This window comes from Triticum urartu, unplaced genomic scaffold (genome assembly GCF_056163025.1).
Source record: "Triticum urartu cultivar PI428250 unplaced genomic scaffold, HENAU_Tu73 scaffold1651, whole genome shotgun sequence".
Classification (NCBI taxonomy): domain Eukaryota; kingdom Viridiplantae; phylum Streptophyta; class Magnoliopsida; order Poales; family Poaceae; genus Triticum; species Triticum urartu.
This window is the reverse complement of record NW_028260108.1, coordinates 2501-17500: the sequence shown is the minus strand read 5'-3', so window position 1 is coordinate 17500 and position 15000 is coordinate 2501.

Here is a 15000-nt window from a genome sequence, read left to right as displayed (position 1 = left end):
AATTAAGGAAGAAAGGATATGAGTCTACCGCTTACAAGAAAAGATCTCATGATAGTCAATATGGGCCCTCAACACCCATCAATGCATGGTGTTCTTCGACTGATCGTTACTCTCGATGGTGAGGATGTTATTGATTGTGAACCCATATTAGGGTATTTACACAGAGGAATGGAAAAAATCGCGGAAAACCGAACTATTATACAATACTTACCTTATGTAACAAGGATATAGAGAGATTGTAGAAAGGGGATAGGATAGTTATTTTTGCAAGAGACTTGTTGTAAATTCCTTAACTTAAGAAAGAAAAAAGAATAAAAACACAGATACATAACATAAAAAAAAGAATAAATAAGACGAGATTCGACCTCCCCCTACATATTTAATTTCCTCTCCTATACAAAAACTAGCAAGACCCACTCCATTGGTAATTCCATCAATAACACCCTTATCAAAAAACTCCGTGAGTTCGGTTAACCCTCTTATACCGAGGGTAAAGACCCTAGTATAGAAAATATCTATATAACCACGATTATATGACCAACTGTATATATTTTTTTTTACTTGATCTAAAAATTCTTTTTTAGGATTTCCTTTGTAAAAAGAGTTTATTAAATCCAAATTCTGAAAAAAAGAATAAGCGGATCCATAGAAGATATATGCTATGAATAAACCAAAGATAGCTAGACTTACAGAAGAAATTGCATTAGTAATAAATTCATATGAATTTACAAAAGAATTAGAACTTTCCTGGGTAAAGTTTATTGAGGGAGTTAACCACTTTGATAATATGGTTAACTCTGCTATTCCATTACCAATTCCTCCATTATCAAAAGAGATTCCTATGAATCCAATGAACAAAGTGAAAAGTAGTAATATAAGAAGAGGAAATAACATAGTATTTCCCGTTTCATGCGGATAGGCAAAAGTTTTTTTAGCCCCAAAAGACGTAGTAAAGGATCCTATCCTATTTCTTGTATTACCTTGAATTTTTGGTATATTTTGTGAAAAAAAAGAAACTCCACTCTTCGTTGTTGATAAAACGAAATCCCTATTCACTCCTTTGGGTATCCTTTTTCCCCATAAGGATATTGAATACAAGGAACTCTCTTTAGTGCTACTGTAATTTTGAAAATGAACACGCAAATACCCATCAAATGTAAGTAAATATATCCGAAACATATAAAAGGCAGTTAATCCTGCAGTAAAGGAGGCTATTATTCCAAAAAAGGGCGAATACAACCAACTATTACTAAGGATTTCATCTTTGGACCAGAAGCAAGCAAGAGGTGGAATACCACAAAGAGAAAGTGTACCCCATAAAAAAGTAGTTCTTGTGATTGGAATGTATTTTCTTAAACCGCCCATAAGAACCATATTTTGACTTTTATCTGGTGAATATCCAACAAGAGGTTCCATTGAATGAATAACGGATCCGGATCCCAAGAACAATAAAGCTTTTGAATAAGCATGAGTGATCAAATGGAATAAAGCAGCTTGATAAGAACCTATACCTAGAGCTAACATCATATAACCCAATTGAGACATTGTAGAATAGGCTAAGCTTCTTTTAATATCTCTCTGAGCAAGAGCTAAAGTAGCTCCTAAGAATAGTGTTATTGTACCTACTAAAGAAATAAAACTCATTATCAAAGGTAAAGATATGAAAAGAGGAAGAAGTCGAGCTAGAAGAAAAATTCCCGCAGCAACCATAGTTGCTGCGTGTATAAGAGCCGAAATAGGAGTGGGCCCTTCCATAGCATCGGGTAACCATACGTGAAGAGGGAATTGTGCGGATTTCGCAACTGCACCAAGGAATAATAAAAAAGCACACAAAGTAGTAAGTAAAGAGTTAATTCCATTATTAGGAATCCAGTTATTAGCTATTTTGAACAAATCCCTAAACTCTAAACTACCTGTTATCCAAAAAAAACCTAAAATTCCTAATAATAGACCAAAATCCCCTACACGATTAGTTACAAAAGCTTTTTGACAAGCACTCGCTGCGATTGGTCGTGTAAACCAAAAGCCTATCAATAAATAAGAACACATTCCCACGAGTTCCCAAAAAAAATAAATTTGTATCAAATTGGAGCTAGTAACCAATCCCAACATGGAAGTATTGAAAAAACTTATATAAACAAAAAATCTCAAATATCCTTCATCGTGAGACATATAACCATCACTATAAATAAGAACCAGGATTCCTACAGTAGTAATTAGTATTAACATAATAGAAGTAAGTGGGTCAATCAAGTATCCAAATTCTAAAGAAAAATCATTATTGACGGTCCAAGACCATAGATATTGATAGATCGAACTTCCATTTATTTGTTGAATAGACAGTTGAACTGAGAATACCATAGCTATACTTAAGAGTAAAACACTAGGAAAAGCCCATATGCGACGAAGATTTTTTGTTGCTGTCGGAATAAGAATAAGGCCAAATCCCATTGACATAATAACTGGAAGTGGGAGAAGAGGGATTACCCATGCATATTGATATGTATGTTCCATAAGAAAAGAAATTGCAATTTTTACTTCAATTTTTACTTCAATTTTTCTATAAAATTGTTTCCGATTCACCAAACCAATTCTTATCTCTTTCTGAAAGAATAAATAAAAAGAATAAGAAAAAATACTGAAATTCTTAATTTTTCCAAAATTTATCTCATTGAAATAATTAAAAATTAAGAATGGGTTTAGTTGGTTAAATTAAAAAAGTTAATAAAATAACTAGGTAACGAAGTTATTTTATTAACTAAATAAAGATATTTATAAAAATAAAAAAAAAAAAGTGGAATCATTTTACTTTCTATTCATAATTCATTTTTATATTTCTTTAAAACAAAGATGAAACAGCTCTCTTGTTCCATAATTAACTGATTGAGTGAATTCCAATGAAAACCTATGTTTATAAGAAATTATCGAATAGTCCTTACTTCATATAGAACTAAAATTCTAATGACTATAAATTACCTAAGTTTTAGAATGTCTTGTTTAAGAGACTCAGTATTTTTTGTTTTGATTGGAATTCCTTTCCTTTATGGAATACCATTCTGAACTTAATTAACTATTTTCATTTTCCCTTCTTTTTATCCCCCCGTCTTATCTTATATGGGGGATAGGCTTCCATACCATATATCTATATATGGAGTATACTTGATATATAAATAGATATAAATAGATTTAAATGAGAAACCCTTCTATATATTCTATATTATTAAAAAAAAAGTATAAAATATATAAAGAAAAAATGTTAAAAAATTCTTGTTGTCTTATCCGCATTAGACAAAATGAAGTAAAAAATAATTCAAAATTTAAGTATCTTTCAGTATCTAAGTATAAATACTAATAAAAAGAAGAAAGAAGGATTGATTTGCAGCAATAGATGTCTTTCACATACAACTAGAAAAAAGTAATTTCCTTTTTGAATGGCAGTTCCAAAAAAACGTACTTCAATGTCAAAAAAGCGTATTCGTAAAAATATTTGGAAGAAAAAGACTTATTTTTCCATAGTACAATCTTATTCTTTAGTAAAATCAAGATCATTTTCGAGCGGTAATGAGCATCCAAAACCAAAGGGTTTTTCTGGGCAACAAACAAATAATAAGATTTTGGAATAATATGAATTGACTTATCAAAAAAGAATTCCAATTATTTAATAATTTGGATTCTTCTTTGAATGTACTTTTATGTGTCGAATTACTCGGTACAATATTCTTAGAACAAAAAACCCCTCTTATCTTATATATACAAGAAAAAAAAAGTTTTGTTTGGTATACTGTGTGCTAAGTATTCTTTTCCTATCAATGAACTTTTCATAATTTTCCTAATAGAATCCTCATATTCTATTAGGAAAATTATGAAAAGTGGAGTATTCTTACAATAGGACTTACAACTTCCACCTATCTTCTCCAAAATCATAAGGTTAGTAAATCTTATTAATAAGAGCATAAAGACTTTCATTCTAGAAATTTTTAAAAAATCCAAAAAGCCTTTTCTATTTATCCATTTTATTTTAATTTCATCATTAAATAGAAACCCTTTTGGATTTTTTTCATTGTATTGAAAGAATTTTCAAAATGTAAAGGGGAAATTAATTAGAAAAAATTAGTTCTATAATTGCAAGTTAGAAAAAAGAAGTTCCAACTCTTTCAAGCAGTGTTTGTGTTTCTATTGGGCAAAGCAAGAGTTTATTGTAAAAAAAAAAAATGGAAACGATACTACCAAACGAAGTCTATTTTAATGAAAACTCTAATGTTCCTAAATTTTATGGACTTTCCCAATATCGACGATTCCCAAGATAATAGCTATTATTCTTTTAAGTTACCTATTATTTGAAGTTAGCCGCCATGGTGAAATTGGTAGACACGCTGCTCTTAGGAAGCAGTGCTCAAGCATCTCGGTTCGAATCCGAGTGGCGGCATTCTTGAAAAAGAATACAATAGATTAGAAATCAATTCGAAATTTACAATTTTGTAATGGGACCTTCCCCTTATGCTATTTGCAACTTTAGAACATATACTAACTCATATCTCTTTCTCAACGATTTCAATTGTGATTACGATTCATTTTATAACCTTATTAGTTCGTGAACTTGGAGGATTACGCGATTCGTCAGAAAAAGGAATGATAGTTACTTTTTTCTCTATAACAGGATTCTTAGTTTCTCGTTGGGCTTCCTCGGGACATTTTCCATTAAGTAATTTATATGAGTCATTGATCTTCCTTTCATGGGCCCTGTATATTCTTCATACCATTCCTAAAATACAGAACTCTAAAAATGATTTAAGCACAATAACTACGCCAAGTACTATTTTAACGCAAGGCTTTGCCACATCGGGTCTTTTAACTGAAATGCATCAATCCACGATACTAGTACCTGCTCTACAATCTCAGTGGTTAATGATGCATGTCAGTATGATGTTATTAAGCTATGCAACTCTTTTGTGCGGATCCTTATTATCTGCCGCTATTCTAATCATTAGATTTCGAAATAATTTCCATTTCTTTTCTAAAAAGAAAAAAAATGTTTTAAATAAAACATTTTTCTTTAGTGATATTAAATATTTTTATGCAAAAAGAAGTGCTTTAAAAAGAACCTCTGTCCCTTCATTTCCAAATTATTACAAATATCAATTAACGGAGCGTTTGGATTCTTGGAGTTATCGTGTCATTAGCCTAGGATTTACCCTTTTAACCGTAGGTATTCTTTGTGGAGCAGTATGGGCTAATGAGGCCTGGGGATCCTATTGGAATTGGGATCCTAAGGAAACTTGGGCATTTATTACTTGGACCATATTCGCAATTTATTTACATAGTAGAACAAATCCAAATTGGAAGGGTACGAATTCTGCACTTATAGCTTTGATAGGATTTCTTATAATTTGGATTTGTTATTTTGGTATAAATCTATTAGGAATAGGCTTACATAGTTATGGTTCGTTTACATTAACACCTAAATGATTACATAAAATAAAACCTTCATGAAATGAAGGTTTTTACTTTTATGTTTTATTTGAGAACCCCTTGAACGCCTTATCAAAGGGTTCTCAAAAATTCGAGATAGATCTAATTATACTTTTTTACTTATTTCTGCATTATATACTTTTTTACTTATTTCTGCATTAATAGAGCAGACGAGTAAAAAAAAGCAAACCTATTTAGGATAATAATTGGATAAGAGAGCCTCTACCCTGTCAACGGATAGGGAGAGAACAAAATCTGGATAAATACCAATTCCTATTACTGGTAAAAAGATACAGATTAAAATAAAGAGTTCTCGTGGTCCAGAATCCACAAAATTTGCGTTTGGAACATTAAATAGCTTGTATCCATAGAACATCTGGCGTAACATAGATAATAAATAAATAGGAGTTAATATCATTCCAATTGCCATTACAAAAGTAATTAGTGTTTTTGGCATTAACAGAAATTTTGGACTAGTAATTAGTCCAAAAAATACTACTAATTCTGCGACAAAACCACTCATTCCTGGTAAGGCAAGAGAAGCCATTGAAAAGCTACTAAACATGGTAAAAATTTTAGGCATTGGGATAGATATTCCCCCCAGTTCTTCGAGATAAACAAGACGCATTCTATCAGAAGCGGTTCCTGCCAAGAAAAAAAGTGTAGCACCAATAAATCCATGGGATAATATTTGTAAAATAGCTCCATTGAGTCCAATGTTGGTTATGGAACCAATTCCTATAATTATGAAACCCATGTGAGATACAGAGGAATAAGCTATTCTTTTTTTGAAATTTCGTTGACCAAGAGAAGTTGAAGCTGCATAGATTATTTGGATCGCTCCTATTATTACTAACCAGGGCGAAAATAGATAATGAGCATGAGGTAACAATTCCATGTTGATCCGAATCAATCCATATGCTCCCATCTTTAATAATATTCCCGCTAAAAGCATACATGTACTATAATGTGCTTCCCCATGGGTATCTGGTAACCACGTATGTAGGGGTATAATCGGCAATTTGACAGCATAAGCAATAAGGAAGCCAAAATATAAAAGTATTTCCAAGGTTGCAGGGTATGATTGATTAATTAATCTTTCCAAATCTAATCCTGGTTCGTTGGAACCATATAAGCCCATACCCAGAACTCCGATTAAGAAAAAAATGGAACCGCCTGCAGTATACAAAATAAACTTTGTAGCTGAATATAGACGCCTCTTCCCCCCCCACATGGATAAAAGTAAGTAAACAGGAATTAATTCTAACTCCCACATGATAAAAAAAAGTAAAAGGTCTCGCGAAGAAAATAATCCTATTTGACCACTATACATTGCGAGCATCAGGAAATAGAATAATCGCGAATTCCGTGTAATTGGCCAAGCTGCTAAAGTAGCTAAAGTAGTGATAAATCCTGTCAATAAAATAGATCCTAATGAAAGTCCATCGATTCCCAATCTCCAGTGGAAATCGAAGACATCTATCCATTTATAATCCTCCTTTAATTGGATTAAGGGATCCTCCAGTTGGAAATGATAACAGAACGCATAAGTCATTAGAAGGAATTCTAATAAACAAATAGATATAGTATACCACCTAACGACTTTGTTTCCCTTATGAGGTAAAAAGAAAATTAATGAACCTGCAAATATCGGCAAAACAACAAGTATTGTTAACCAAGGAAAATAACTCATGATAAAGTGATAAAGACAAGATACGTTTTGACCAGAAAAGCCCGTGCTCGATTATTTCGAGCACAGGCTTCTTCGGTAAAGAGAGAATCAGACGATTCGAGTGAAGTTTTTTGTAACGTATCAATAAGATAGAGCCATGCTACGTGTTGTTTCAGGCCCTAAATAAACGCGGACACTTAAAAAATCTGTCGGGCAGGCAGATTCACATCTCTTACAACCCACACAATCTTCGGTTCTCGGCGCGGAAGCAATTTGCTTGGCTTTACATCCATCCCAGGGTATCATTTCTAATACATCTGTTGGACAAGCTCGTACACATTGAGTGCATCCTATACATGTATCGTAAATTTTTACGGAATGTGACATTGGATCTATAAATTTTTCTTTTCAACATAAAATTTTTCGATCTGGTAAAAATGAAATTAGTACTATAATGAGTCATATGTATTGTAGACACCAGACGAAGCAATGGTTTATCCAAACTTCAAAAAAAAAAATCTATTTTTTAATCTGTTTGTGAGAAAGCGTGAAGAGAGCCAAGAGACTTTAATTTTGGATTTCAACAATAAATAAGAAATAAGAAAGAATTTTACGAATTGTACAGACGAATTCGAATTAGCCAATAAATTGGCTATCGTCTTTTCAATATAAATTATTGCAATATTCAAATTGCAATATCAATGAATTACAAATACAAAAATTCATTTAAGTGAAAAAGAATACTATGCAATAATCTACTAAAAAAAATGGATATTCTCAAATAATACTAAGAAAATAGTATTGATTTCTATTTATTTTAATATGTGCGCCTTTGTTTAGAGGATTCTATGTCTAATTATTCAAAAGTCTAATTATTCAATAAATTAGATTGATTGATACGAGTGGATTTCCTATTACGATGGATGGAAGAAAGAATGGATAGTCCAATAGCGGCTTCAGCAGCTGCAAGGGCTATAACAAAAATTGCGAAAATATCTCCTTTTAATTGGCGACTATCAAATAGATCAGAAAATGTTACGAGATTTAGATTAATTGAATTCAGTATAAGTTCAAGACATATTAGAGCTCTAACCATGTTTCGGCTTGTGATCAATCCATAGATACCAATCGAAAATAAATAGACACTCAAAAAAAGTACATGCTCAAACATCATTAACTAACTCCTTATCAATCTCGATTCATTTCAATATGAGGGCAAGAATTGAACCGATTCAATTAATTACAATAGAACAATTACACAACAAAAGAAAAAAAAAAAAAAAAAAAAGGAGGTATTTGTTGGCAGTAGATGGATTTTACTAAATCAAAATTGTGATTCTTTAGTTATTTATTTTAGATTTGCAATTCTTATAATTTGTACTTTTTCTAAGTTTTCTTATTGCCGAGCCATAGTAATTGCACCTATTAAAGAAACTAGAAGAATTATGGAAATGAGTTCAAACGGAAGATAAAAATCGGTTGCTAAATGAATTCCAATTTGTTGAACATTATTTATGAGACCCTGTTCTACTATTTGGTTTGATCTTGTAGTCCAAAGAATTCCATACCACGACGTATCTGGGATAGTAGTCATTAGTGAAAAAACAATAGTTATACAAACGAGTGAAGTGAACCCATCTCCAATAGTCCAATAATTCTTATCTTTAGACCATTCTGAGCCATTTACGAACATTACAGCGAATATGATCAAGACATTTATGGCTCCCACATAAATAAGAAGTTGTGCGACAGCTACAAAGTAGGAATTTAATAAAAAATAGAATAAGGATATACAAACAAGAACTAATCCCAGCGAAAAGGCAGAATAAATGGGGTTGGTAAGTAATACTACTCCTAGACCCCCTAGTAGAAGAACAAATCCCCCAAATAGCATAAGAATCTCATGTATTGGTCCAGGTAAATCCATTATGGATAAAAAGAAATTAATAGTATAAAATTTTTCATGAACTGACTAAAACTAAAGGATTCAAGGAAGGAAAAAAGGATTAGGGTATTTTTTTGTGTATAAACTTATAGTTATAAATTATATTATATCACGAAAATCTAGTCTGATTTAAAATAAGAAATAATTTCCAATAAGCAGTAGTTTTTCGTTTTTCTTTATAGTTTAATTTTAAAGTTTAATAAAGAATTATTAGATTTTTATAACAGAAAGACAAAATCAAAGTTTAGTAATCAGTAATCGTTCTTGAATTCGAAGATTTTTCTTTGTTTATTTTACTTTCAGACGAATTCCTAATTGTTTGAATTGTGTAATCTCCCATTATGGAGATTGGTAACCGACTTAAAGCAATTTGATTGTAATTCAATTCATGACGATCATAGGTAGAAAGTTCATATTCTTCAGTCATTGATAAACAGCTTGTTGGACAGTACTCAACACAATTGCCACAAAATATACAAACTCCGAAATCAATACTATAATTAAGCAATTGTTTTCTTTTAATATCCTTTTCAAATCTCCAATCCACAACGGGTAAATCTATCGGACATACGCGAACACATACTTCACAAGCAATACATTTATCAAATTCAAAGTGGATTCGCCCTCGGAAACGCTCTGGTGTAATTGATTTTTCATAAGGGTAGTGAATCGTTATAGGTAAACGATTTGTGTGGGATAAGGTAGTTATGAAACTTTGACCTATGTACCTTGTAGCACGTATTGTTTGTTGACCATAACTCATGAACCCAGTTACCATAGGGAACATATTCATTCTAAATATCTATGAAAAAGATATGTTTCTTTCTCTTGTTTGAGAGAGCTTTTGTGTTGAAAATATTCTTACTATTATTGTATTATCTTATTTATAGTGAAACAAGTTGAGAAGAGGTTGTTAATAAGAGATTGCCCAGGGAAATAGGTAAAAGAAATTTCCATCCAAGATTTAATAACTGATCCATTCTCATCCTCGGTAAAGTCCATCTTATTGTGATAGAAATGAAGAGAAATAAATAAGCTTTAGTTAATGTAATAAATATACCCATTGTCATTTCCAAAATTCCAACTGCTTTATTCATTTGGAAAAAATCAAAAAAGGATATATAGGGAATAGATAAATTCCACCCGCCCAAGTAGAGAACTGTTACAAATAAAGAAGAAACTAATAAATTTAGGTAAGAAACAAGATAAAATAAACCATATTTGATACCGGAATATTCAGTTTGGTAACCTGCTACTAATTCTTCCTCCGCTTCTGGTAAATCAAAGGGTAATCTTTCACATTCTGCCAAAGAAGAAATTAAAAAAACCAGAAAACCTATAGGCTGACGCCAAATATTCCATCCAAAAAAACCGTATTTTGACTGTGCTTCAACTATATCAACTGTACTTGAACTGTTAGATAATCATAGTCGGTGATAACATCACAGTTCCCACCGCTATTTCAAAACCGTACATGAAACCTTAGCTTCATACGGCTTCTCTATGATCAGAAAAAGGAAAGGACTGTTTTGTTCCTAGCCCCGGGGGCGTAGATAGAATTAGATAAAATAAAATAGATTTGAAAGTCCTAAATTAGACCAAAGGAATTCCGTCTGCTAGAATAAGAAAAAGCGCTTCCGAATTGATCTCATCCTTTATAATATAATGAAAATTTTTCTTTGTTCAGTAATAACTTAATCTTGGAATAAAACACTTGTTACTTGTTATAGGAATTCAATTAATAAATGGAAAGAGTTGGGTATTAGTTCATGAGCAATTCTGCATGAATATGGATAGAGGAAGGAAATAATGAAAATTTTTTCTAGTGCACTCCATATCTTTTTTACTATTCTTCTTTCCCCAGGGAGGGGGTATTTAAAAAGAAAAAATGGATAAAGGGTTAATTCGTTCTTGATAGCCATTTCCTTAACAAGTGAATGGGAACATACTCTGGATCGGAATCCGAAGAAAGTACTACTTGATAATTTCTACAAATTGCAAGTCCTTATTATGATTCCTTTTATGGGCAAAAATCTCTAATGTTTTAGATTTTCCATTACTAATCCTTTATGTACTTTAGTGTTCCTAACCCTTCACTAACTTTTGGTGGATTCTTCTTATGGATTATTAAGTTATAGTAATAACTAGGAGTATTCTAGTAATGGAATTCCATATCGTGAATCCTTTATTCTTGGCCGCTTCAAGATATGATGACTAATTAAAAAATATCAACCTTGGGATAAAGAGTTTACACTGCTTATGTTTACTTCCACTTTTTTCTTGTACGTAGGAAATGAGATTTTTTCTTTTTACTACAAATTTATAAGCTGTTTTGTTTCACTCATATAGCTATCTAGTTTAACTTACCAACCCAAATACTAAATAAGAAAAGGAATATAAATAGTTAATGGATTTTATAGGAAAAAGATCTATTTTAACGAATCACACGTAGAGATATTGCTAGCACACAAAAAGTTAATGGTATTTCATAACTAATGGATTGAGCAGCAGCTCGTAGACCGCCTGAAAAAGAATATTTATTATTTGAGCTATATCCTGCCATAAGAAGACCAATAGGAGCTATACTTGAAATGGCAATCCATAAAAAAACACCAATACTAAGATCGGCTAAAACAAAATGATATCCCAAAGGGATAACTAAAAAACTTAATAAAACTGATATGACTGCTATAGAGGGTCCAATGCTAAATAAAGAAATATCTCCTCGGGATGGCAGAATATCTTCTTTAAAAAGTAGCTTAGTCCCATCTGCTATAGCTTGAAGCAGGCCCAGGGGGCCAGCATATTCAGGACCAATACGTTGTTGTATCGACGCAGATATTTCTCTTTCTAACCACACAATTACGAGTACCTCTATTGTTATTCCCAAAAGGAGGGTCAAAATGGGTAGAATCGATATCAGTCCATAGACTTCTTTTAATAATTCCAATTTCGAAAAAGAATTGATAGTTTCTACCTCTACCCTATCTATTATCATTTCAACGATCAACTTCCCCCATAATGATATCTATACTACCTAATATCGTCATGATATCAGCCAATTTCATTTTTTTAACTAGCTGAGGAAGAATTTGCAAATTAATAAACCCGGGTGGACGGATTTTCCATCTCCAGGGGAAAAGGCTATCATCTCCTACTAGATAAATCCCTAATTCACCTTTTGGGGCTTCTACTCTTACATAAAGCTCTTGTCTTGACAATTCAAAATTGGGCGAAGGTTTTTTACCAAGAAATTTATACTCAAAATCATTCCATTCAGAATTATTTTCTTTCTTAAAGCGTCGGACTTCTAAATTTTCATAAGGTCCTCCAGGAATTTTTTCTACAGCTTGTTGAATTATTTTGATGGATTCCCTCATTTCACCAATTCGTACTAAATAGCGAGCTAACGAATCCCCTTCTTTTTGCCATTGGACTTTCCAATCAAATTGGTTGTAAGACTCATAAGGATCTACTTTACGAAGATCCCATTGTATTCCAGAAGCTCGTAACATCGGTCCCGATAAGCCCCAATTTACTGCTTCTTCTCCGCTAATAAAACCTACTCCTTCAACTCGCTCTAAAAAAATTGGATTCTGTGTAATAAGTTGTTGATATTCAACAACTCCGCGTAAAAAATAATCACAGAAATCTAAACATTTATCGATCCATCCATAAGGTAGATCGGCGGCTACTCCTCCGATGCGAAAGTAATTGTGCATCATTCGCATACCTGTAGCAGCTTCAAATAGATCATATATTAATTCTCTCTCTCTAAAAATATAGAAAAAAGGAGTCTGTGCGCCGAGATCCGCCATAAAAGGTCCAAGCCATAGCAAGTGAGAAGCTATCCGGCTTAATTCTAACATAATTACCCTAATATAGCTGGCTCTTTGTGGTATTTGAATATTCTCCAAGAATTCTGGTGCATTTACTGTTATTGCTTCTGTAAACATAGTAGCTAAATAATCCCACCTTGTTACATAAGGTAAGTATTGTATAATAGTTCGGTTTTCCGCGATTTTTTCCATTCCTCTGTGTAAATACCCTAATATGGGTTCACAATCAATAACATCCTCACCATCGAGAGTAACGATCAGTCGAAGAACACCATGCATTGATGGGTGTTGAGGGCCCATATTGACTATCATGAGATCTTTTCTTGTAAGCGGTAGACTCATATCCTTTCTTCCTTAATTCATTATTCCATGAAAATGGATTATTCCATGAATTCCTCAAAGCGAGGCTCATCAAAATGAAAAATCTAAGACTACTATAAGACTACTAAAAAAATAATAAAACAAGAAAAAAATTTGAACGATTAAATTACTGCTCCCGAATATTCAACTGACCGATTAATTTCTTATAACGTACTCTATTTTTCTTTGCCAAATAAGCCAGCAAACGTCGACGTTTTCCCAAAAGTCTTCGTAGACCTCTTTCCGATGAAAAATCTTTTTTGTGTAATTCCAAATGTGAAGCAAGTCTCCGTATCTTATTGGTGAAACTGAATACTTGAAATTCAACAGAACCCCTGTTTTCTTCTTTTTCTTCTTTAACCATAAATCCAAAAATTTTTCTACCTCCTTTCTTTTTCATGTATTTTTCTGATCAGGAAAAATACAAAATTATGTCAGTTATTTTGAAGTTATTCTAATCTCGTACACACACAAATTTGCAATTATTCATCTACTACTGGAATTTGGATTTATTTTATCGATGCAAATTGGATTTGGATAGAAGGGTACATTCTTTCTAATATTTTAGATAGAAGAAATGTTTCTTCTATCTAAAATATTAGAAAGAATTTTGCTGATTTATTTATTGCTATATGCAATTTATGGAATTGATACACCATTTAATTGATATCATTTAGCAAAATGAAACACAGCATATGCATCCATCTTTTGGCTCGAGAATTTCACGGGATAGAGATATGGTATAAGAAATAGACTATTAAGTAACTCTAAATGAATTGTGGATACATCTGTATCCTTAACATACTGAAACGATTGTCATTATTCGTATCAAACCAATAGCGATTCATACAAGCTAAATCTTCTAATCAATGGTGGGCCAATAATGAATTTTTTTGCATATGTATTAAGACGCTTGGCCTGATTTCGAAATTGTCCAGAGTTTTATATGTTGTTTTCATTGCAAAATGATGGGTCTCCTTCCATAACTTTCCAATTACGAGTACGAGAATTGAAAGACATGAAAATTCTCAATTCTCTACGGCGTCTAGTAGATAGAAACAAGAAAATCAGAAGAATCTTTCTCTCTATTCACTATCATTCCGCGTCTTCGACTTCTATTAGTTTCTTTTCTTCTTTAATGCAATAGCTATAGTTTGATATAAGAATCCATTTCTCAAAGTAATGGAAACCATTCTCTTATAGGAAATGGTTCGAAAATCGCTATTCCACCTTTTAGGTATCGTGAAAAGTGATACCTGTGAAGATCGTGCATTTCAGTCAAATTCAGATCCGTTTTTCGAGTCCATGATATAATATAACCAAATTGGATAGATCTTCCACCTGTTTAGCTAAGAAAGAATAGATACAGAGGTGGATAATAGATCGATATGAAGATCATGAGCTGCCCCATAATGAAATCGCCAGTAGTCGCGAATATCTCCTTCTTCCCTAATCCAAGATTGGAGAAAGAAGATCTAAGAGGGACCTATGGAGAATGTAGTCAGAAATCCATAATAGAGTCCGACCACAACGACCGAATTAATTATCCTCATCGAGAAACTTAGACTACTAAATAGAAAAGATTTGAAAATCATGGCATGGGTCTCCTTTTTTTCTTTCTTTAGAGTTTTCTATATGCACAATTTCTCGATGTTTCGATGAGAATTTCTTGACTTTCCATATATAGAAAGAGATAGACTATAAATGACATCTCT